This window comes from Mustela putorius, unplaced genomic scaffold (genome assembly GCF_011764305.1).
Source record: "Mustela putorius furo isolate JIRA1106 unplaced genomic scaffold, ASM1176430v1.1 tig00003926_pilon_pilon_pilon, whole genome shotgun sequence".
Taxonomy (NCBI): domain Eukaryota; kingdom Metazoa; phylum Chordata; class Mammalia; order Carnivora; family Mustelidae; genus Mustela; species Mustela putorius.
The window spans coordinates 237,596-260,093 of NW_025422071.1; the positions used below are offsets into that span (position 1 = coordinate 237,596).

The 22,498-nt window shown below is 47.6% G+C and overlaps 1 long non-coding RNA gene across 5 annotated transcripts in view; it reads left to right on the plus strand.

Annotated features, from left to right (window-relative positions):
- The first annotated feature begins 20,374 nt into the window (after window positions 1-20,374).
- LOC123388932 overlaps window positions 20,375-22,498 on the plus strand; it is a 30,224-nt gene continuing 28,100 nt past the window's right edge. For 3 of the 5 annotated variants that reach the window (XR_006603445.1, XR_006603440.1, XR_006603444.1), the window contains exon 1: window positions 20,515-20,632. This is a non-coding gene — a long non-coding RNA (uncharacterized LOC123388932). Of the gene's footprint in view, window positions 20,420-20,451; window positions 20,482-20,514; window positions 20,633-22,498 lie in introns of those variants that run through there. The other 2 variants (XR_006603442.1, XR_006603441.1) reach the window with 2 other exon arrangements.

A 22,498-nucleotide genomic window follows, 5' to 3' on the forward strand; every position in this document is an offset into this window, starting at 1 on the left:
AGAGATAGGTTGAGGGTTAGGGTTAGACTGGGTTAGGGTCAGTGTCAGGGATAATGTTAGGGGTTTTTTTAGGGTTAGGTTCAGCCTTAGGTTTCGGGTCAGGGGCCATGTTAGTGTCAGGGTCAGGGTTACGTTTAGGGTTAGAGTTAGGGTCAGGCTCTCATTCAGTGTCAGGTTTAGTGTTAGTTTCAGGGTCAGGGTCATTGTTTGGGTCAGAGTTAAGTTTATGGTCTTTGCCTGGGTCGGGGTCAGGGTGAAGTCTAGGGCCAGTGTCAGGTTTACGTAGGATCAGGTATTGGTTTAAAGTCCACATTCGGGTCAGGGACAGGGTTATGTTGTGGTCATTGTGAGGGTCATGGTTAGGTTTAGGGTCAGGGTGAGAGGGTGACTGGGTCAGTGTCTGGTATAGGCAAAGTTCCGGGTTAGGGTTATGATCATTATCAGGTATAGGGTCATGGTTATTGTTAAGTTTAGGGTTAGTGTTAGGGTTAGCGTTAGGTTGACTGTTAGGGTTAGAACTTGTTAGGGTCAGTGTCCGTGGTAGGTTTAGGGGTTAGTGTTAGGGTTAGGATCAGCGATAGGATTCGAGGAGGGCCAGTGTCAGCGTCAGGGTCAGAGTTACATTTATGGTTCGAGTTAAGGTCAGGCTTACAGTCAGGGTCAGGTTTAGTTTTCAGGTCAGGGTCGGGGTCACTGTTTGGGTCAAGGTTAGGTTTATGGTCATGGTCTGGGTCACGCTCAGGGTGAAGTTTAGCACCAGTGTCAGGTTGAGGGTCAGGTTCAGGTTGGTTTAAAATCCACATTCGGGTCAGGGACAGGTTTATGTAGTGGTTAGTGTAGTGTCATGGTTTGGATTAGGGTCAGGGTCACGGTCAGATGAAGGTCAGGGCCAGGGTTAGGTTGAGGGTCAGGCTTTGGTATAGGGTCAATATTCGGTTCAGTGTCACACTTAGGTTTTGGCGGTAGGGTTTGGGATGGGGTTTGGGTTAGATTTAGAAGTAGGGTTATGGTTAGGGTGGGTTAGACAGCATAAGGTCAGGGTTAGGGTTTGGTTTAGGGTAGGGGTTAGTGTTAGGGTCAGGTTCAGCGTTAGGTTTAGGTTCAGGGTCCGTAGAGGGTCATGGTTAGAGTTACCTTTAGGTTTAGGGCTAGCGTCAGGCTCACAGTCACGTTCAGGCTTAGGGTTAGCGTCCGGGTTAGGTCAGCGTCAGGATTAGGATTAGGGTCAGGGTCAGGGTCCTAGTTAGGTTTCAGTCATGGTTACGGTAATGTCAGAGTTAGGTTTAGGTTCAGGGTCCACATCAGGGTCAGTGTCAGGCTTAGGTTTAGGTTTAGGCTTCAGGTCAGGATCACAGTCAGGGTCAGGGTCAGGGTCAGGGTCAGGGCTTGGGTTAGGTATAGGGCAGGCTCACAGTCAGTGTCAGGGTCAGGGTTAGTGGTTCTGTTAGGGTTAGCCCTGATCCTGGGTCATGGACCCATCCGTTCAGGGTCTCAGGATAAACCCTGGGCAGAAGGGTGTATACCCTACACCCGATCCAACTTAACCAGCCTTAAACTGGGGTGTGAACATGACTTGCCCACCAGATATCTAAACCCTCATCAGCCTGATCCTGCTTGGGTCATCTCCACCCACGATGGCATAGCCAGGTCCTCTTTACACACAGACACAGAAACCCAGTGGCACACACACACACAAGCACACACACACACACACACACACACACACACAGAGCAGAGACAGGGAGGAGACCTAGGGCTACACTGGTCGATAAGAAGGTGTGGGACTCTCTGACTCTGAGCCCCCTGGTGTCCCCTTTTGAGTTTATTAGCCAAAGGGCCTGAAGCGTTGGGGAAACCTGATATGACCTGCCAGGTAGGGGACTTGTCTGGCGGGCGAGCTGTCTTCTCCCTGCATCCTCTCAGCTTCAGTACAGCAGAAGAACATGTCGCTTCCTTTAGGATGTGCCTAGATATGAGCTGGGCATTGGGGGTTTCTCTGTAATGGGGTGCCTGGATACGTGGGTTTCAATTCCCTTGGGCTCTGTCGTCAGGGAAGTGAGGTCACCACTGCCTGGGGGCTCCTTACCGAACTTCCTGCTCCACCAGAGCTCCCTGAGCCGCTGGTCCCCAAGCTGCTCAAGGCTCACATTCCACTCAACGCAGTGCCCATGCAGTGACCCCCATACAGCCTCCTCCCACCCCCTGGGAGGACTAGGTGCAGCTGTTGTCCCCGCTGGAAGGAACAGAGCTGGGTTTAGACTAGGTTAGTGTTAGGGTTAGGGTTAAGAAAGACTTAGGGTCAGGGTTAGGGTTAGACGTCGTTGAGGTCAGGCTTACCGTAAAGCTTAGGGTAGGGGTCAGGGTTAGGGTTAGGTTCATGGTTAGGTTTAGGGTCAGTAGGGTCACCGTTAGCGTTACGGTTCACAGTCAGGGACAGGGTCAGTGTTAGGATGACGGTTAGTTTTAGGGTCAGGTTCAGTGTCATGGTCAGATTTAGAGTCAGGTTCAAGTTTTGGTGTGGGGGCAAGGTTCATGTCAGGGTCAGGTTTAGATTTGGGACAGGTTTATTGTCAGGGTTAGGGTCAGGGTCAGGTTCATGGTTATGGTAAGGCCAGCTTTATGTTTAGGTTCTGTTTTATGAGTAGGTTCAGGATCAGGGTGAGATTTAGGGTGACGATTCTGTTCAGGATCACGGATTGGGTCAGAGTTAGGTTTACAGTCAGGGTTAGGGTCAGGGTCAGGTTCATGGTTATGGTAAGGCCAGCTTTATGTTTAGGTTCTGTTTTATGAGTAGGTTCAGGATCAGGGTGAGATTTAGGGTGACGATTCTGTTCAGGATCACGGATTGGGTCAGAGTTAGGTTTACAGTCAGGGTTAGGGTCAGAGTTAAGGTCAAGGCCAGGGTCAGTTTTAAGGTTAAGTTCTGACATAGGCAATGTTCAGAGTTAGGGTTATGATCAGGTTCAGGGAGAGGGTTAGGATAATTGTTAAAGTGGGTTTAGGGTTAGGGTTAGAGCTAGGTTGAGGGTTAGGGTTAGACCGGGTTTGGGTCAGTGTCAGGGATAATGTTAGGGGTTAGTTTTAGGATTAGGTTCAGCGTTAGGTTTCGGGTCAGGGCCCGTGTTAGTGTCAGGGTGCGGGTTACGTTTAGGGTTAGAGTTAGGGTCAGGCTCCCATTCAATGTCAGGGTTAGTGTTAGGGTCAGGGTCAGCATCACTGTTAGAGTCAGGGTTAGGTTTATAGTCTTTGCCTGGGTCAGGGTCATGGTGAAGTCTAGGGCCAGTGTCAGGTTTAAGGTCAGGTTCAGGTATTGGTTTAAAGTCCACATTCGTGTCAGGGACAGGATTATTTAGTGGTCATTGTTAGGGTCATGGTTCTGTTTAGAGTCTGGGCCAGGGTCAGATTTAGGGTCAGGGTCTGCTATATGCAAAGTTCCGGGTAAGGGTAATGATCATAATCAGGCATAGGGTCCGGGTTATTGTTTATGTTTAGGGTTAGGTTTAGGGTTAGAGTTAGGTTGAGGGTTAGGGTTAGCCCTCGTTAGGGTCAGGGTCCGTGGTAGGGTTAGGGTTTAGTGTTAGGGTTAGTTTCAGCGATAGGATTCGTGGAGGGCACGTGTTAGTGTCAGGGTCAGGGTTACGTTTAGGGGTAGAGTTAGGGTCAGGCTCACATTCAGTGTCAGGGTTAGTGTTAGGGTCAGGGTTAGGGTCAGTGTTAGGGTCAGGGTTAGGTTTATGGTCATGGCCTGCGTCAGGGTCAGGGTATAGTTTAGGGCAGTGTCAGGTTTAGGGTCAGGATCAGGTATTGGTTCAAAGTCCACATTTGGGTTGGGACAAGGTTATGCAGTAGTCAGTGTTATTGTCATGGTTAGGTTTAGGGTCAGGGCCATGGTCAGGTTTAGGATCAGGGTCCCTAATAGCAATTTTCAGGGTTAGGTTTAGGGTCAGTGTCTGGTATAGGCAAAGTTCAGTGTTCGGGTTATGATCATAGTCAGCTATAGGGTCAGGATTATTGTTAAAGTTCAGCGTTAGTGTTAGGGTTAGCGTTAGGTTGATGGTTAGGGTTAGAACTTCTTAGGGTCAGGGTCCGTGGTAGGTTAGGGGTTAGTGTTAGGGTTAGTTTCAGCAATAGGATTCGGGGTAGGGTCCGCGTTAGTGTCAGGGTCAGGGTTACATTTAGGGTTAGAGTAGGGTAGGCTAACAGCCAGGCTCAGGTTTAGTGTTCAGGTCAGGGTCGGGATCACTATTAGGCTCAGGGTTAGGTTTATGATCATGGCCTGGGTCAGGGTCAGGGTGAAGTTTAGAGCCAGTGTCAGGTTTAGGGTCAGGATCAGGTATTGGTTCAAAGTCCACATTTGGGTTAGGGACAAGGTTATGTAGTGGTCAGTGTTAGTGTCATGGTTAGGTTTAGGGTCAGGGCCAGGGTCAGGTTTAGGGTCAGGGTCTGGTAGAGGCAAAGTTCAGGGTTAGGGTTATGATCATAGGCAGGTATAGGGTAAGGGTTATTGTTAATGTTTAGGGTTAGTGTTAGGGTTAGAGTTAGGTTGAGGGTTAGGGTTAGACATGTTTAGGGTCAGGGTTCGAGGAAGGGTTAGAGTATAGTGTTAGGGTTAGGTTCCGCGATAGGATCAGCGGAGGACCCGTGGTAGTGTCAGGGTTAAGGTTACGTTTAGGGGTAGAGTTAGGGTCAGGCTCACATTCAGTCTCAGGGTTAGTGTTAGGTTTGGGTCAGGGTCACTGTTAGGGTCAGGGTTAGGTTGATGGTCATGGCCTGGGTCAGCGTCATGGTGAGGTTTAGGGCCAGTGTCAGGTTTAGCGTCAGGATCAGGTATTGGTTAAAGTCCACATTCGGGTCAGGGACAGGGTTATGTAGTGGTCAGTGTTAAGGTCATGGTTAGGATTAGGGTCAGGGTCAGGGTCAGGTGAAGGTCAGGGCCAGGGTCCGGTTTAGGTTCAGTCTTTGCTTTATGTTCGGTTCAGGTTCACAGTTAGGTTTAGGGGAAAAGTTTGGGATGGGGTTAGGGTTAGAGTTAGAAGTAGTGTTATCGTGAGGGTTAGGGTTAGACAGGGTAAGGTCAGGGTGAGGGTTTGGTTTAGGGTAGGGGTTAGTGTTAGGGTCAGGGTCAGTGTTCGGTTTGGGTACAGGGTCCATATTAGGGTCAGTGTTAGGGTTACCTTTAGGGTTAGGTTTAGGGTCAGGCACACAGTCAGGGTCAGGGTTAGGGTTAGGGTCAGGGTTAGGTCAGCGTCAGGATTAGGATTAGGGTCAGGTCAGGGTCCTGTTTTGGGATGAGTCATAGTTAGGTTATCTCAGACTTAGGTTTAGGTTCAGGGTCCGGATCAGGGTCAGCATCAGGCTTAGGTTTAGGTTTAGGGTTCAGGTCAGGATCACGGTCAGGGTTAGGGTCAGGGTCAGGGTCAGGGCTCGGGTTAGGGTTTGGGGCAGGCTCACAGTGTCAGGGTCAGGGTCAGTGGTTACTGTTAGGGTTCTCCCCGCTCCTGGTTCATTGTCCCCTCCCTTTAGGTTCTCAGGAAAAACCCTGGGCAGAAGGCTGTAGACCCCACACCCGATCCCACTTAGCCAGCATTACACTGGGATGTAAACATGACCTGCCCACCAGGCATCTAACCCCTCATCAGCCTGCTCCTGCTTGGGACATCTTCACCCACGATGGCATGGCCAGGTCCTCTTTACACACAGAGCCACAGACACCCAGAGGCACACACACACACACACACACACACACACACACACACATGGGGAGGAGACTTAGAGCTATACCGCTCAATTAAAAGGTGTGGGACTCTCTGACTCTGAGCCCCCTGGTGTCACCTTTTGATTTTATTTGCCAAAGGGCCTGAGGCGTTGGGGAAGCCTGATATGACCTGCCACTGAGGGGACGTGTATGGTGGGGGGAGCTCTCTCTTCTCCCTGCATCCTCAGGGCTTCAGTACAGCAGAAGAACATGTCGCTTCCTTTAGGATGTGCCTAGAAATGAGCTGGGCAGGGGGGTTTTCTCTGTAATGGGGTGCCTGGATACGTGGATTCTAATTCCGTTGGGCTCTGTCGTCAGGGAAGTGAGGTCACCATTGAATGGGGGCTCCTTACCAAACTTTATGCTCCCACCAGAGCACCCTGAGCGCGCCCATCCCCTAGCTGCTCAAGGCTCACCCACCACTCCATGCCCTGTTCATCCAGTGACCCCCACACAGCCAATCCCCGCCCCTGGGAGTCCTGGATGCAACTATTGTCCCCGCTTCTGGGAACAGAGATGGGTTCAGACCGAGTTAAGGTTAGGTTTAGGGTTAGGGTTAGGGTTAGTGTTAGCGAGAGACTTAGGGTTAGGGTTAGGGTGAGACATCATTGGGGTCAGGGTTAGTGTTAGGGTTAGGGTAGGGGTCAGGGTTAGGGTTAGGTTCATGGTTAGGTTTAGGGTCAGGCTCACAATAGGGTCAGGGTTACCATTACTGTCAGAGTCAGGGTCAGGGTCAGTGTTAGGGTGACGGTTAGGTTAAGGGTCAGGTTCAGGGTCATGGTCAGATTTAGGGTCAGGTTCAAGTTTTGGTGTGGGGGCAAGGTTCATGTCAGGGTTAGGTTTGGGACTAGTTTAGTGTCAGGGTTAGGGTCAGGGTCAGGATTAGGTTTATGGTTATGGTAAGGTCAGCTTTATGTTTAGGTTCTGTTTTATGAGTAGGTTCAGGATCAGGGTTAGCTTTAGGGTTACTAATCTGTTCAGGCTCACGGATTGGGTCAGAGTTAGGTTTACAGTCAGGGTTTGGGTCAGTATTAAGGTCAAGGCCAGGGTCAGGTTTAAGGTTAAGGTCTGACATAGGCAAAGTTCAGAGTTAGGATTATGATCAGGGTCAGGGAGAGGGTCAGGATTATTGTTAAAATGGGGTTAGAGTAAGGCTTAGAGGTAGTTTGAGGGTTAGGGTTAGACCGGGTTAGGGTCAGAGTCAGGGATAATGTTAGGGGTTAGTTTTAGGGTTAGGTTCAGCGTTAGGTTTCGGGTCAGGGCCCGTGTTAGTGTCAGATTCAGGGTTATGTTAAGGGTTAGAGTTAGGTTCAGGCTCACATTCAGGGTCATGATTATTGTTAGGGTCAGGGTCAGGGTCACTGTTATGGTCAGGGTTAGGTTTATGGTTTGCCTTTCTCAGGGTCTGGGTGAAGTCTAGGGCCAGTGTCAGGTTTACGGTCAGGATCAGGTATTGGTTTAAAGTCCACATTCGGGTCAGGGACAGGGTTATATAGTGGTCATTGTTAGGGTCATGGTTAGGTTTAGGGTCACGGCCAGGGTCAGGATTAGGATCAGGGTCTCTAATAGCAAAGTTCAGGGTTAGGTTTAGGGTCAGTGTCTGGTATAGGCAAAGTTCAGTGTTCGGGTTATGATCATAGTCAGCTAGGGTCAGGGTTATTGTTAAAGTTCAGCGTTAGTGTTAGGGTTAGCGTTAGGTTGATGGTTAGGGTTAGAACTTGTTAGGGTCAGGGTCCGTGGTAGGTTAGGGGTTAGTGTTAGGGTTAGTTTCAGCAATAGGATTCGGGGTAGGGCCCGCGTTAGTGTCAGGGTCAGGGTTACATTTAGGGTTAGAGTAGGGTAGGCTAACAGCCAGGCTCAGGTTTAGTGTTCAGGTCAGGGTCGGGATCACTATTAGGCTCAGGGTTAGGTTTATGATCATGGCCTGGGTCAGGGTCAGGGTGAAGTTTAGAGCCAGTGTCAGGTTTAGGGTCAGGATCAGGTATTGGTTCAAAGTCCACATTTGGGTTAGGGACAAGGTTATGTAGTGGTCAGTGTTAGTGTCATGGTTAGGTTTAGGGTCAGGGCCAGGGTCTCTGAAACAGAGACACCCAGAGGCACACACACACACACACACACACACACACACACACAGAGGTATACTATGCAGCCATCAAAAATGAAATATTTGCATTTGCAATGACTTGGATGGAACTAGAGGGTATTATGCTAAGTGAAGTAAGTCAATGAGAGAAAGGCAATTATCATATGATCTCTCTGATATGAGGAATTTGAAAGGCAGGTTAACGGGTCATGGGAGGTAGGGAGGGAAAAAATGAAACAAGTTGGGTTGGGGAGAGAGACAAACCATAAAAGACTTAATCTCACGAAACAAACTGAGGTTTGCAGGGATGGAGAGGGTGGCTGGGTTCTGAACATTGGGGAGGGTATGTGATATGGTGAGTTCTGTGAAATGTGTAACACAGATGAATCACAGACCTGCACCCTTGGGGCAAATAATACATTATATGTTAATTTAAAAAAATTTCACCTGTGCTTTATGCAGTCTTGGGGAGGCTGGGCACACATATAAACCCAAATAGTGATTGTTCCCCCTAGACCAATAGGACCAATCAGAGTCTCCCTGGGATTGATATGTAAATGACAGGAAGACAAAGTTCTCTCTTTAGGCGAGTGACTGGTCTTGCTGGATGGGATTCAGGAGCTTGCCATGACCATCTTCCTGGACACTTGAAGAGTCTGACCAGAGAAGAAAGCAGCCATATGGAGATGAGTAAACATGAGACATGGACAAAGACAAAAGTGTTTTGCCGTTTTCCAGCCCCTAGTTCTTGATTCTGAAATTTTAGTTCTGCAGCTCTTCTTTTGATTTTTTAAAAAGTTTTTTTTATTTATCTGACAGAGATCACAAGTAGGGAGAGAGAGGAGGAAGCAGGCTCCCTGCAGAGCACCTGGACACCTGGACACCACCCCTACAGGAACCTGGACATTCCTTTGTTTTTTGTTTGTTTGCTTCCTTTTCCCTTTTGGTTCCTCCAGTTTTCTTTGGATTGCTGCCACTTGCAAGCAAAGGGTCTTGTAAAAATACCACACCAAGGAAATTCACACGTCCTTAGGAGCTACTGAGTAAGTTCCTGTAAGGGAAGGACACAGTGAGATGCACATTTTAGAGTGATCATCTTAGAATAAGTTTAGAGGATGAATTGGTGTGAGGAGGGGAGGGAAAGGGGCATATTCCTGAAGATGAGATGACAGGTTGGAAGGCCGTTATGGTCATTCTGGCAAAGTATGGTGAGTGCCTGAAACAGAAGAGAAAAGGGGGCCGAGGAAAGATTAAACTTACACAAGGTGAGAAGACTAATGAGATTTTATGAAATCTGAGTTTGTGAAATCGGATATTGCTAGGCTTTTAGCACACTTACTTTGGGATCTAATCTTCAAAAATATTTAAATATCTCTGGTGGTGACAACACCATCGTCTTTCCAGTGATTAAGAACTCTGAAATCTTAATCTGGCCTGGGCTGTAGAATGTCAGCTGCGGCTTGAGCACAACGAAAAGCCGTTGAAGGGTTTTACACTGGTGGGTGGAGGGTGGTCATGGGATTCCTTTTGCATTTTTAAAATGTCATTTTTGGCTGCTGTGTAAAGAATGGATAGAGAAAAGGCAAAGATAGTAACAAATCATTCTCCAATATTTACAAAACATCTACTATGTGTCAGGTACTGTTCTAAACCCTAAAGACAGAATAGTTAACAAGAGACAAAATAAATTTGATGTCCTCTTGGAGTTTTCATTTTAGTTGTTGAGTGAGAAATGAAGCAAATAAATACACATACATATCAGGGGTTGATGTGGGGTAGGAAAGAAACTAAGCTGAGTGAGTGGATATGGGGTGTGGGGTTTAGGGGAGCAGGTTGGTATTTTCTATGGGACTGTGTCAGGGAAGTCTCCCTCATTTGAGGAAATACCTGGAGGAAATTAAGGAACAAGCAGTTGTGCTGTTTGGAGAAGAGCATCCCACACAAAGCAAACAGTAATCCCAAGGTGGGAGCACATCTGGTGTGTTTAAAGAATGACACAGCGACCAATAATGCTGGGCAAAAAATGAGCAAGACGGCAAGTGGTAGGAGGTAGGTAAGGAAGGTAGTGGGGTCAGATCACATAAAGTCTTGAAGGCCATTGTAAAGATTTGCCTTTAACTTTGTGCCAGATGAGAAGAGCTTGGATGGTTTTGAAGAGGCTTGACTTGATTTAGATTAGAAAAGGATCGGGGCGCCTGGGTGGCTCAGTGGGTTAAGCCTCTGCCTTCAGCTCAGGTCATGGTCTTGGGGTCCTGGCATCAAGCCCCGCATTGGGCTCTCTGCTCATCAGGGAGCCTGATTCTCCCTTTCCCACTGCCTGCCTCTCTGCCTACATGGATCTCTCTCTCGCTCTGTCAAATAAATAAATAAAATCTTAAAGAGAAAAGAAAAGAATCACTCAGGCTGCTGTGTGCAGAACGGACTTGCGGGGTTGTGGGGTGGGGATGCTTCTTGCATTAATGTAGACTGAGATTTCTATACTGCTGACATTTGGGGCCACATTAAATTTTTGTTATGGGGAGCTGTCCTGTGCACTGACCACTAGATCGCAGGAGCGCCCTTTTCCCACTCTCAAGTTGTGACAACGAAAAGTGTGTCCAGACCCTGTCAAAATCCCCTGCGGAGGAGCAGGTACACAAAACTCTCCTGGTTGAGGACCACTGATCTGGGTGAGAAGGGGTATTGGCCCAGACCAGAGCAGTAGATGCAGGGGTGGGGAGAAGGGGGGAGATTCTGGGTGTATATTGAAGACAAAACACGCAGGATTTGTAAATATATTAAGGGTGGAGTGTGCGGAAAAGACAAGAGTTGGGATGATTTTACAATTTGGGGAGCCTGAGGCCCTGGAACAGTGACGTTACCACTTGATAAGATGGGAAAGACGACGGGAGAAGCAAGTTTGATGGGCAACAGGTGTTTGGTTGAGGAGATGGTCGTTGAATCCACATGGGGATGCCAAACCAGCAGCTGAACACACGAGTCTGCCATTCATGGGTGAGATCCAGGCTGGAGGCACAAATATGAGCACCGTTAGGACATAGGGTTCAAGCCCTGAAAAGAAGTGGGCTTACCTACGCAGTGAGTATGGACAGAGGTGTGTTTGGCAACATGATAAGGCAGCTTCATGATATCTGTCCCCTGGTATTTGTCCTGTGAGTATGGATGGGAGTGTGTATGGGACTTAGGACTTGCTTTTAACCAGTAGAATTTGGCAAGGTAAGAAGATGTCACTATTATGATCTCATTATATTAAATCAGACTGTTTTACTGATTGGAGTGAGAAGCTGTCCTGGACTTGAAGAAGCAAAGAGCCAAATTCAGAATCACCTGTGGAGAGAGTTATATGGCAGGAAACCGCAAGCAGCCTCTGGGGGCTGAGGATGGTTTCCAGTTAACAGCCTGGAGAATCTCCCTGGCCCGCCCCAGCATGGGCTGCCCCCCAAATCACACAGCTACAAGGAAATGTGTTCTTCCAACAACCCGAGTGAGTTTGGAAGCAGAGCCTTCCCTAGTGGAACCTGCAGGTGAGAACACAGCTTGGTGGGCGCCTTCTCTCCTCCTTTGAGTGAGACCCAGAGCCGAGGACCCTGGTTAAGCTGTTTCTGGTCTCCTGACAGCTAGAGATGGTAGGATAGTAAACTGAGCTGTTTAAAGTTACTAAACTTGTTATTATTTGTTATGAAGTAACTATTAAAAACAAAACAAGAGGCCCAAAATGGAGTTGCTTATGCTAAGCCCCATGTCCCCCAAACCAGACTTAATTATGATTTCAGCTGTCCCAGAAATGGAATCTGAGCCCAGGCAAGCAGACACCACCTGATCCCCACTCCCTCGGACCCCTGCCATCCCCAGAAGCCAAGTCACCTGGCCATAACCAACCTGCCTTGTTTGCCTGACGTGACTTCCTTGCTCCTCCTCTCTTCTGCCTATAAAAGTCTTTCATTTTGTACTGCTCCTCCGAGCTCCTTTCAGTCTGCAAGCAGGATGCTGCCCATTTCGTGAATCATTGAATAAAGCCAATAGGTTCTTTAAAATGTACTCAGCTGAATTTTTTTTTTAACACAACAGAAAACTCAAGCAGAAGGTCCGAGTCCCAGAGCACAGGACTGATGTCTAAAGGTCAGGAAGCTCAAAAAAACCCAGCCAGGAAAGGAGCCATCATCACTGACCAGTGTGGAAGAGGAAGGGAGAGCCAACATCACGATGAAAAAGATAGAATATTTCCAGAGAAGTGGAGGGACTTCTATGTCTATAGGACTGACAGGTTGATTCATTTAGATCTGAAAGTTAATCATTGGATCTGGCAACTTGTTGGTGATTAGCGATCTTGTAAAATATCTGTGTAGGTGTAGTCGTGGGACCAATGACTGTTAACAGTGTCTGAAGTGCAAAAAAAATTTCAGGGTTTGGATTCAAATGGGAGCAATGGATATAAAGAGCAGTGAGCAAGTCTGACTTCTGTTTTGGAGAGGTCAAATCAGTTGGTTTTGCTGATGGATTAGATACGAGAAAAGGGAAAGGGGGAATTTATCCCAGGGGCTGAGGCTTTAGCCAGTAGGAGGTGGGGATGCTGTTTACTAAGATGGGGAGACTGGGACAGGAGCAGGTGAGGAGGGAGCAGGATAGAAATCATGGTGAAAATAAGACTCCTGTTACATATTCATGGAGAAATATGCTGCAGGCAGCTGGCCATGTGATTCTCAGCTCCAAGGGCGGATTAGGTTTAAAGACATTAACTTCAGAGCCTTCAGCTTCTACAAAGAACTTAAATCAATGATGCTGAATGGAATCTGCCAAAGCAGTGGTTCTAAAACTGGGGCTGGGAGGCAAGGAGTTTTGCTCCCAGGGCCGATTGAACAATATCTGGCGACATTTTTGGTGGTCACCACTGGGGGGGTGCTGCTGGCATCTAGTGGTTAGAGACCAGAGATGCTGCTAACTGTCCTGCAGGGCACAGGACAGCCCCACAGCAGAGAATCACCCACCAGGTATCAATAGTGCTAGGTTGTGAAAGCCTGATCGAGGGAGAGAGAGAGAGCGAGAGAGAGGGAATGCATAGCTACAGAAGACCCAGAATCAAGCTCTTCAAAGGGGCAAAGATGAAATAGAGAAGCAAATTGAGAATACAGGTCCAGGATGGTAGGAAGAGAAACCATGTGATTAAGAGGGCACTAAGGAAGCGGGAACCTAGAGACACCGAGTACATCCACGTTTGCTAGTGATAGGCGTGTATGGTGCATGGACCGCCTATGAGAATTCACACACCTTGCACATTTTTAAGTGGACATCTGAAACTTTTTAATCATAAACTTTTCATCACAATATATGTATATTTTATTAACTAGGTGTTGAAAATATTAAACATTTAAAAAATGAGATAGAGGGCACCTGGGTGGCTCAGTCACTAAGCAGCTGCCTTTGGCTCAGGTCATGATCCCAGGGGCCTGGGATGAAGGCCCACATTCCTGATCAGCAGGAAGCCTGCTTCTCCCTCCCCCGCTCTCCCTACTTGTGTTCTGTGTGTGTGTGTGTGTGTGTGTGTGTGTGTCTACCAAATAAATAAATAAATCTTTAAAAAGAAAATGAGAAAGAAAAGGATCGACTTCATTGGAATAACATTTGCCTGCTACAAGTTGATTTTTTTTTTAAAGCAGAACAGTCTCATTTTCTGTTATTTTATTTCCCAAACCATACTAGAATGGAATGAAACCATTAAAATCCTTACTTGTGCTTTTCCCTATTATGTCCCTAAAAATATGTAGTTTAATTTAAATATGAAGGAATGAGTGTCACTAACCAAAACTGATTGTTATTCTGAGCACTTCCAACATCTGCCCTAATCCCCTTTCCGATGTTAACTTTTACCCTTAATAAGGAGAGTAAGCTCTAAAGGTGGAGCCCCAGGACTGCCCACAGAAGGGCATTATTTGAAACAAAACTGGTATTTCAACTTTGGTATCAGCCCAAGTCCTACACTCTAATAAGATCTGAGAGGAGTGTCTTGATCTTCCAGGAAGGAGAGGAGTATCCTGATATCAGACCCAAGAATGGGCATATCACCTATCCTACAGAGCACACATGGAGTTTGGATCTGGAAATGGACTCCCTTAAAATGATCTGCACATAAGGATTCTTTATAGAGATTTTTTTCAACTACCCTTGGGGACATGGTACCCTACACCCACAGGTGTAGACAAATATTTTACAAGCTATGCTGGGAATGAGGTGGGAGAGAAATATGGAGGTTGTTATAGGAAGGTAGAAGGTTAAAGGAAGTCTTTGTTTTGGGTTTTTTCCTTTTGTTTTTAAGAAAAAGGTCATTTGTCTTCTGACTGGAAGGATCCATTGGAACAAGAACTTGATATTGGCCCTGGGAGTGGAGTCCTGGAGAGGGCTGGAAGGAACAAATCCCAGGCACAAGGAAGAACAAACCCTAGCTGGGGATGTCTGCTCTTCTCAATAAACCTGCTCTGTCTTCAACTCTTTCTGTGTTTCTTGTACATTTCTCCAATTACCATGTAAATTCCATGATGCCAGGGACTTTTCTGTGTCGTTCGCCACAGATTTACAAACACTCAGGGCAGTGTGTAGCACACACTAACTAAATATTTGTTGAAAAACTAAAAACAAATTAAAAATGGATACAAATGTAGGTATAGATTTGATTGGGTGGTGGTAAGATAAGGGAATTCCTGCACAAAGGGCTTTTATTTTCTTGAAGTGTGACACTAGTGATGAAGTTTTGGAACACAGGTGAGGTTTGGTGGGGTGAGGTCCAGAGCCGATGACCAAGAAAGGATTCTTGAGACGTCTTAGGTGCAAATGGTGGTTTTATTAAAACACAGGGACAGGACCCAGGGGCAGAAAGAGCTGCTCAGACAGAGGCATGGTTGACTGGGAGCTGAGGAAGGTGAGGACAAAGGGGGTGTCCAGAAGGACTGTCATATGCTAAAGAAGAATTTCAGGATAAGGGAGACCTGGTTATTGTCAAGTCAAGGCTGTTTTTTTGCCTCTAATGAGGGAAAGCATGAAGACACAGTCGGGAGTTTCCTGGAGATATGTTACATTCCTCCTATCACACATCCTTGTCAGTGGGCTTTGGGCTTAGAAGAAATTCAGTTTTTTATTACACTTCCCTCCCCCTTAGCCTCCCTCAATTTTATGGAGGGGAGGGTGATGTTAGGGCTTCCGGAAACTGAGGTATGGGTGTCTGGAAGTCAGGCTATTGATGAGAAAGCTTCTTCCTTCCTTGTAAGTCACTAGGACATTCGTAGATGGAGGGATACTCCTGTCCTGCAGGACTGGGATCTCTATCAGTTAAGCATCGTTTTTCCTTTAGGGCAGCCAGGAGTGCATGAGGAATGTTACACATATGGCATGGGGAGAGGGTGTAGGGTGCCAGTTTCTGCTTCTGCTTTGTCCTAAGCTTGCCTTCTGCTCCCTCATCCCTAGGACAGGAGCTGGGAGTGAGGTGACATAGTTCAGAAGAGGTGGGGGTAGGGATTGTTGAGGCAAGTCTTGAAGGAGGGAAAGCAAACTCACCGGAGAGACAAGGGAGTTTGAAGCCAGGGTTGAGTATCCACTGGAGAATTGTGGTCAAGTGTTTTAAAGTACAGCAGGTTGGCTCAGCTGTATGATTCCTTCCTGGTTTCTGGTGCATGCCGCTGGCATTGGTAGAATCATTTCTAAAGAAACAAAGCAAAAGAGGATAAGCCTTTCTTTCACAAACGATGATGAATCAAGTTTTGAACATGCTGGGTTTTGAGGCACAGGTGGGACATCAGTGAAATAGCATGAGTAGGTAGTCAGTTACACGGGCCTGGTGGGTAGGAAAGAAACAGATGGTCATGTATCAGTGGGAGAGATGTTGGCTAGGGAATGGGAGCTGAAACCAAGGGCACAGTTGATATCACTACAAGAGAGGGTAGCTTGGAAGAGAAAGGTTAACTGAACCCCCGGGAAAACCCTGATGGGAATGTCACATGCATTTCTCAGGCATGCCAATGTTGACACAGATTACTGTAACTCCTGGGGGCCAGAAGCCATGTCTTTGAGATTCATTCATTCTCTGCCTCTGGCATAGCGTGGGCCACATTCCGATTTGATTTCATTGCACTTTTCATTTACCAGAATCTTGTCATGGTTTGCTAGTGTATCATTTTCTCGAAAAGATTAAATAAGGACCATTTTACAAATATGAGATGAATGCCTGAAGGGATTTTGTTTAATTCATTCATTAGCTCGGGAACCACTAAGATGTTACCACCACTTCAAGCAAGAATCTCAAGGCAGACACATATACAATCAGTAATACTTAAACGAATTTGCTTTGATAGATGCAAATAGATATGCAAATAGAATGCAAATGGATGCAAAACTGCCTTCTACCAAAGGAAAGGGGGTCAACTGTACTTCCAGTGGACAAAATTCATTTACATATAGCTAGACAAGATCATCTGCATCCACATCAATTATGTACAATCTATAGAGTTGCAAAATAGCTCAAAAGACAAGAAAGGCACAGAATATCCCATAGAATTGGTCAGCCCAGAAGGGTACATGAGACAACACCTGTTTTCCCCTGGAAGACACTATAATCTTTTAGGTTCATTTCAATGTCTTTCGTGATTTTGCCTATGCTTTAAAAAAAAAAAAAAAGTTACCCTTATCATTCTTATTAGTTGAAAAAAAAAAAACTAATAAAATACTAGTCTGTTATAAAATACACATGGAAGAATGTTCTGGCACTATCATACCCAATTTGGGGTACTAACTGATTAGGAAGATGAGGCAGAATTTGGGAGCCCGTAGGATGAGTCTGTTTCTGGTTGGAATGGGAAACATTTAAGAATCAAACTAAATGATCTCAAATCCACTCTGGAATGAAACAGGTTATAAGGAAAATACAGAAGATGTTGAAATGGACCTGTTGGCTCATTGTGAGCTTTCCTGGTCGAATGGAGACCTCTACCATGATGCTTGTCCTCCATGTCCCACCCGTCCCATACCTGCTATCCTGGCACCAAAGGGCCACCAGACTTTAGGCTCAGTCTGCAGTTCCAAATGGAAACCCTCTGTTCCCACAGTAGTGGACAGGATGACTCTGGTTGCTGGTGGAAGCGTCAGCTGCTTTAGTCCAACAGTTCAAGAGAGGATCAGAAGAGCATAAGGACGATATTGGAAAAAAATGCTCGGGCGAATTTCCAGAACACAATATTTCTCTTTGCAATTTTTGAGTGTTCTGTAGCCAACCTGCCAAAAAAAATGTGAAAACTATAAATAGAGAGGAGTGGGAAGGAGAAATGAGGACCTGTCACAGTGCCAGCGAAAATAGGGAACTGAGAATTTTCCAGAGATTCAGAGTCAAAGGGGGTTAATATTTACTTAGAAAAGAAGTCGTGGGCACAAGTTCTAGGATGAAATGAAGGCAAGAGAGGGAAGTTAGGGAATCGAGAGAGAGAGAGACTTGAAGATAAAAAAAAGTCAACTTAAAGTCTCATTCCTCATTAAGGAAAGTACAGATCAGAGAAGAGGGGAGAGACTGGGATATAGTTGATCGCCGATTGTGTCTGGCTCTGATTAGAAGCTTTGTATCCACTTTTTAATTTCATCTTCTAGCCTGTTTCCTGGATTCCAGCTTCTATTTCCTATGAAATAGGTACCATCACCAAAGACGAGAGTCAAACATGTAACAGTAGTCAAATCTTTAACAGCGCGGACAACTAACTAACCAAAAGCTGGCCCGGGGACCCCTGCAGAGTCAAGTGTTACACGCCCAGTGCCTGGATCGCGAGGCCATGGTAGGGATCTTGGGAAGGGTTCAGGGTAGGGAGACACACAGCAGGTTCTGGCCAGAGGCTAGTCACCAAACTTTGTGTGGCTGAAGGGGTGTGTACCAGGTGAATGTCCGCTCCCAGATGAAACTGAGGGAAATGTCCCTTGGGAAGGTTTCCGCTGACTCTCTGCCTTTCCTTCATCCTCCCCAGGGTGTTCCATTAGCATTTGGGGTCTGGGGTCTTGCCTGTTGCTCCTGGCTTTGTTGGGCCACGCCACTGCCACAGCCAGGGCTCCAAGTGGCAGTGCACTGTATGGGCTCTTGACTGTTCCCTCCTGACTCTCGGAAGGAGAACAGACAGCAGGGATTTTCATTCTTTGTTGGCACCTATTCTCTTCAGCAACTCCAAGATCAGTACCCCAGGCTGCACAAGCTCAGGTTCATGTCTTTACCAAAGACCGGCAATAATTTCAGAAAGGAATGACAATGAAGGTAAAAAAAAAACAGTTCAACTACTCGCTCATCTGGACTTCTAGGGCAGGTGGGGTTCCCAGACAACTTTGTTCCGTCGGTCTGGCACCCCCCCCCCCCCCCCCCTCGGTGCCTTGGTGATGAGTGTGGGCCTTGCTGTTTGCGCTGCCTGAATTTGCCCTTGTCACTTATTAGCACTGTGGCCCTAAAAGTCTGAGAGGCTAAAAGTCATGCCTCTCAGAGCCAATCGGAATAGCTTATTAGACCTATTGATTCTGGCATAGTGGGCCTGTGCGGAAATCTCTCTTCTTCATCCCTCCTCCTTCTCAGTCTTCCCCTCCTCCACCTCTCCTCCTCCTCCTTCTTTGATGTGTAAACCAAGGTATTTGGGGAGCAGGGAATGATGTGATGTTTGGGATTTACTTTAAAATATATTCCAGACCTCCCCCCTCCCCCAAAAACAAAAATACAGGCACTTTGGGGGCAGTAGAAGGAGGAGGAGGAGGGCCTATGAAACAGTTGGGGAAGCAGAGTGATAAGTACTCGGAAGGGCCGGGATCCTTCTGCTCTACACACTTTGGTGTATGCTTGAGAATTTTCATAATAAGAGTAAACAAACAAAGACCAAATAATGAGGCTTTCATTCCCTATATCCAAATGACCACAACAGGGCATAGAATGCACTTTCATAGTTGCTCCCCTGGCAATTTATTCTGATTCTCCAAATAAGATTCCAGCTCTCATCCTACCTGTCATAGTCTCTGGATATTGACTGGGAACGTTTTCCTCAACAAGGCCTTGCCAGGCCCACTGCTAGGGAATGTATTGTTTCAGATTCTGTACTCAGGTTTTAAAGATTTTTTTTTTATTTATTTAGAGAGAGAGAGAGGGGGGGGAGAGAGCGAGCACAGGCAGACAGAATGGCAGGCAGAGGCAGAGGGAGAAACAGGCTCCCTGCTGAGCAAGGAGCCCGATGTGGGACTCGATCTGAGGATGCTGGTATCATGACCTGAGCCGAAGGCAGCTGCTTAACCAAGTGAGCCACCCAGGCGTCCCTGTACTCACATTTTTTAAAAAAAGTGACCAGTTTCCCGTTTGGAGTGACTCGAATGCAAGACTCACTGTAAGCTATTGTCTTGCTGTGTCCCATCCCTTTCTAAGGACTGCTCATGCTATCAATGGGAGATCACAGCATTGGGAGGGGCAGCCCAGGCCTGGGCTATTACAGCAAAGCTGCAGCCTGAAGGGCGCGCGTGAGATCTGTGGTTTGAGCTGTCAGAGTCTCATGGAGAAAAAAAAAAGAGAAATGAATCATCATTTGACCATGACATTCCCACTAAAGGGGAGGACAGTGGGAGAAAGAGCAAGGGAAGAGGAAAGAAAAATCTCAAAATAAATGTGGGGTGGACGGCAGGAGGAGGAGGGGGGGTCTCGGAAATTGGGGGCAGGTGTGGCGATCGAACCAACGCTAGCCACAAACACACGATTCCGCCCCATTCTAGAGCGGACTGGACATAAACATGCTCGCACATCTACTTGTCGGCTGCGTTTTCGGTCGGCCGGCCGGTAGCGAGGTGATTCTTTAAGAGCTCTGAGAACCCAAACTTGTGGCCGCCCCCGCAGCTGAGCTGAAGTGGAGCTGGGAGCGGCCCAGACGACCCGAGGCTGCCAGCTGACCACCTTCCTCCCTACAGATCGCTGGAGCCAAGCTCAGCCGGGAGAAGCCACGCTCGCAGGTGGGTGCCAGGGCTAAGGGCGGAAGCAGGGTTCCCTCAGAGACCTCCGCGCCCAGGCGGCTGCAGCGGCGGCGCCCGGGGACCGGAGGCCTGACACCCGGAGGCGCCCCCCTCTCTGGAAAACCAGCTGCAGAAGTAAAGGGCCAACATCCCGCCACGGCTATGCTTCCCGCGGGACAATCTCGGGAGAAGGTCCTGGAAGAGGTTCGCAGGCCGATTTTCCGAGGGAAAGGGCGAGGTGGGGAGGGAGCGCCCCTGACCCTCCCCGCCCTCCCTTCTCCCGCTCACTGGGCATCAACAGCGTCGGGGCTGCCCTGCAGAAACGTAGGCGAGGTTGTAGTGTCGCCCTCTGCCGCACGGGGGCAGCATCACCTGCTGGCCCGACGGTAGCAGGCGGAGGCAGGCGGAGGCGGGCCTGCGGCGTCCTCTTTCATTGGCCGGGCGGGGGCGCTGCCATGTTGAAGGAAGCGGTGCCTTCTGTGCGGTGGAAACTCCGTGGCTTCACCCGTAGCGTCGGGGAGCGCAGCCTCCTACCTTTCCTCCTCGCTCGAGTGTCGAGTGTCGGTGCTGAGAGGCGGCGGTCGGCGGGATGGAGAGAAGTAAGATGAACCTGCCCAAGGGGCTGGACTCACTCTGCTTTGACAAGGACGAGTTCATGAAGGTGCACGCCTGGGCTCTGCTCCCTGGAGCCGGGCCGTGGGTGGCCTGCCCTCCTTGGCCCTCCGGGGCCTCTCCTCGTGCTTCTCCTGCGGGCTTCCTGGGCCGTCCCCGCCCCGGACGGGTCCTCAGCGGGGACCTCACTGCACTTCGCAGTGAGTCTCTTGGCCTCGGGTGGGCTAGGTGCAGCCTGGAGAAAGCACTCCTGTGAAATCGTGCACATTGAATGAAAACGCCTGAAAGTTCAGGGCAAGTGGTTTTGAGCTAAACGTAAAAGCCCCGGACCCGTAGGACCCGCCTCTGGTACCGTGCGGCACAGTCAGACCGCCGCTCCCCCGGCCTGACAGAAGCCTCCCAGTGCCTTGTGCCTAGAAGCTGAGCGACTGTGCGTTGAACACATCTCTGAACACACGTACTTACCAGGAATCGGGTCAAAAAGGCACTTAACCTAACGTTTATGCCTGACTTTCGTCTTAAGCTCCCGGAATGAGAAATCTGAAAGACTGTACTGTCCTTACTGGTTCTGGTCCAGTACTACAAAGCATACCAAGCTCCTTTTCTAAAGTTGCCCTACTTCTCTTGGTGAGGTCAGCCTGAAGCTGGCAGCAGATAACTGTAGGACATAAACTTACAGAATAGAAATTTAAACTGAAAAGACTTTACTGACAGGAAAGGTTCATCAGACATAGCCTTGAAAATGTCCCAAGGTTTGAATCAGAGCCAGGAGGAGCTTTATCTGTTTTCTGTATCCCTCTGGGTCTGTACTTAAACTATCAAAACGTATATGTTTAATTTCTAAGGATTGGGATTTAGTAGCTGGTTTCAGTGTTAAAAAGTTTTGGCTCTGTAGGTACCTAAAATTCTGAAAAGAGTTTGAATTTCTTACTTTTTTTATGGCTTCAAGTCATAATATGTTTTTTTCTTTTTTGGGTTAACCAGCTAGTTCCTTTTTGATACTTGCATTCAGATCACATCTCCCAAACTCTGGCTTTAAAAGTGCTTATGTCTGGATCCTCTGCGGTGTGGCCATATCATTTTTAATATGTAGGGATGTCTAGACGAAGGTATATTGTACTCTTGTTCTTGTATGGTGATGTTAAGCCACTGTAATAAAAGGTGTAAATTGAATGGAGTGTCTGAAGGAGAGCACAGAGTGAATTCTCGGATCCAGAAACCTTTTGTTAACGAAGGACACGTGATGAGGAGAGAGGTCATTGGAAGAAGAAAAGGCACACACACAGACTTAAAGAATCTCAAAGCACGGAAGTCTCTTTAGCTTGTCTGTCTTTGGACTTCGTCAGGCTTTCTTTGGGCCTAACACTAGCATTTTCTCGCACACTTCCTCGCCCCGCCATCTTTCTCACTCTGAGCTGACAGAATGCCTTTGGTCAAAGCAGCTTCGGAAAATAGAAATCTCAAAATAGCAGTTCTAAAGTAGGACTTAGAGGTAGGAAGAGAGCAAACTGGGAAAGTGGCTAGAATGCCAGCAATTCCATATTCTTTCAAGGCTCTGACATTTCTGAATATAATGTACAATTTGTAGTGTTAATGAACGTGACCCCTTCATACATAGAAGGAAAATACATGGAACAGCTGTTCTGTGTAAAGTGGTATTGATCTTCTATGTGGGAGCTGGAGATAAAGGTTATATGCAATTTGTGTTTCCGTCAGAGAGATGTTTTGTTAAGTTACAGTTCCGAGGCAGAAATGAGTGGAGAGCTTGCTGTCGGGGTTGTATTTCTACATAGGTGTCTTGTTTGGCACATTTTGGAATGAGACTGGGATGGTAGAAAGGGAGATGGGTGGGGGGCTGCGGTTGCACCTTGGACACTGCATACATTGAGGGGTCCACGTTGATGCAGTCTTCACGGTAGAGCTGCAGTCAGGTTTACAGCAGGAAGTTGCATGGTCATATCTGTTGAGTTCGAGCTGACTGGTGGCAGGAGACTACTTAAAAAGTCATGTTTATGAGATCTAATGAGAAATAGAAGGGGAAAGGTATGCAAAAGAGGTAGGTGATC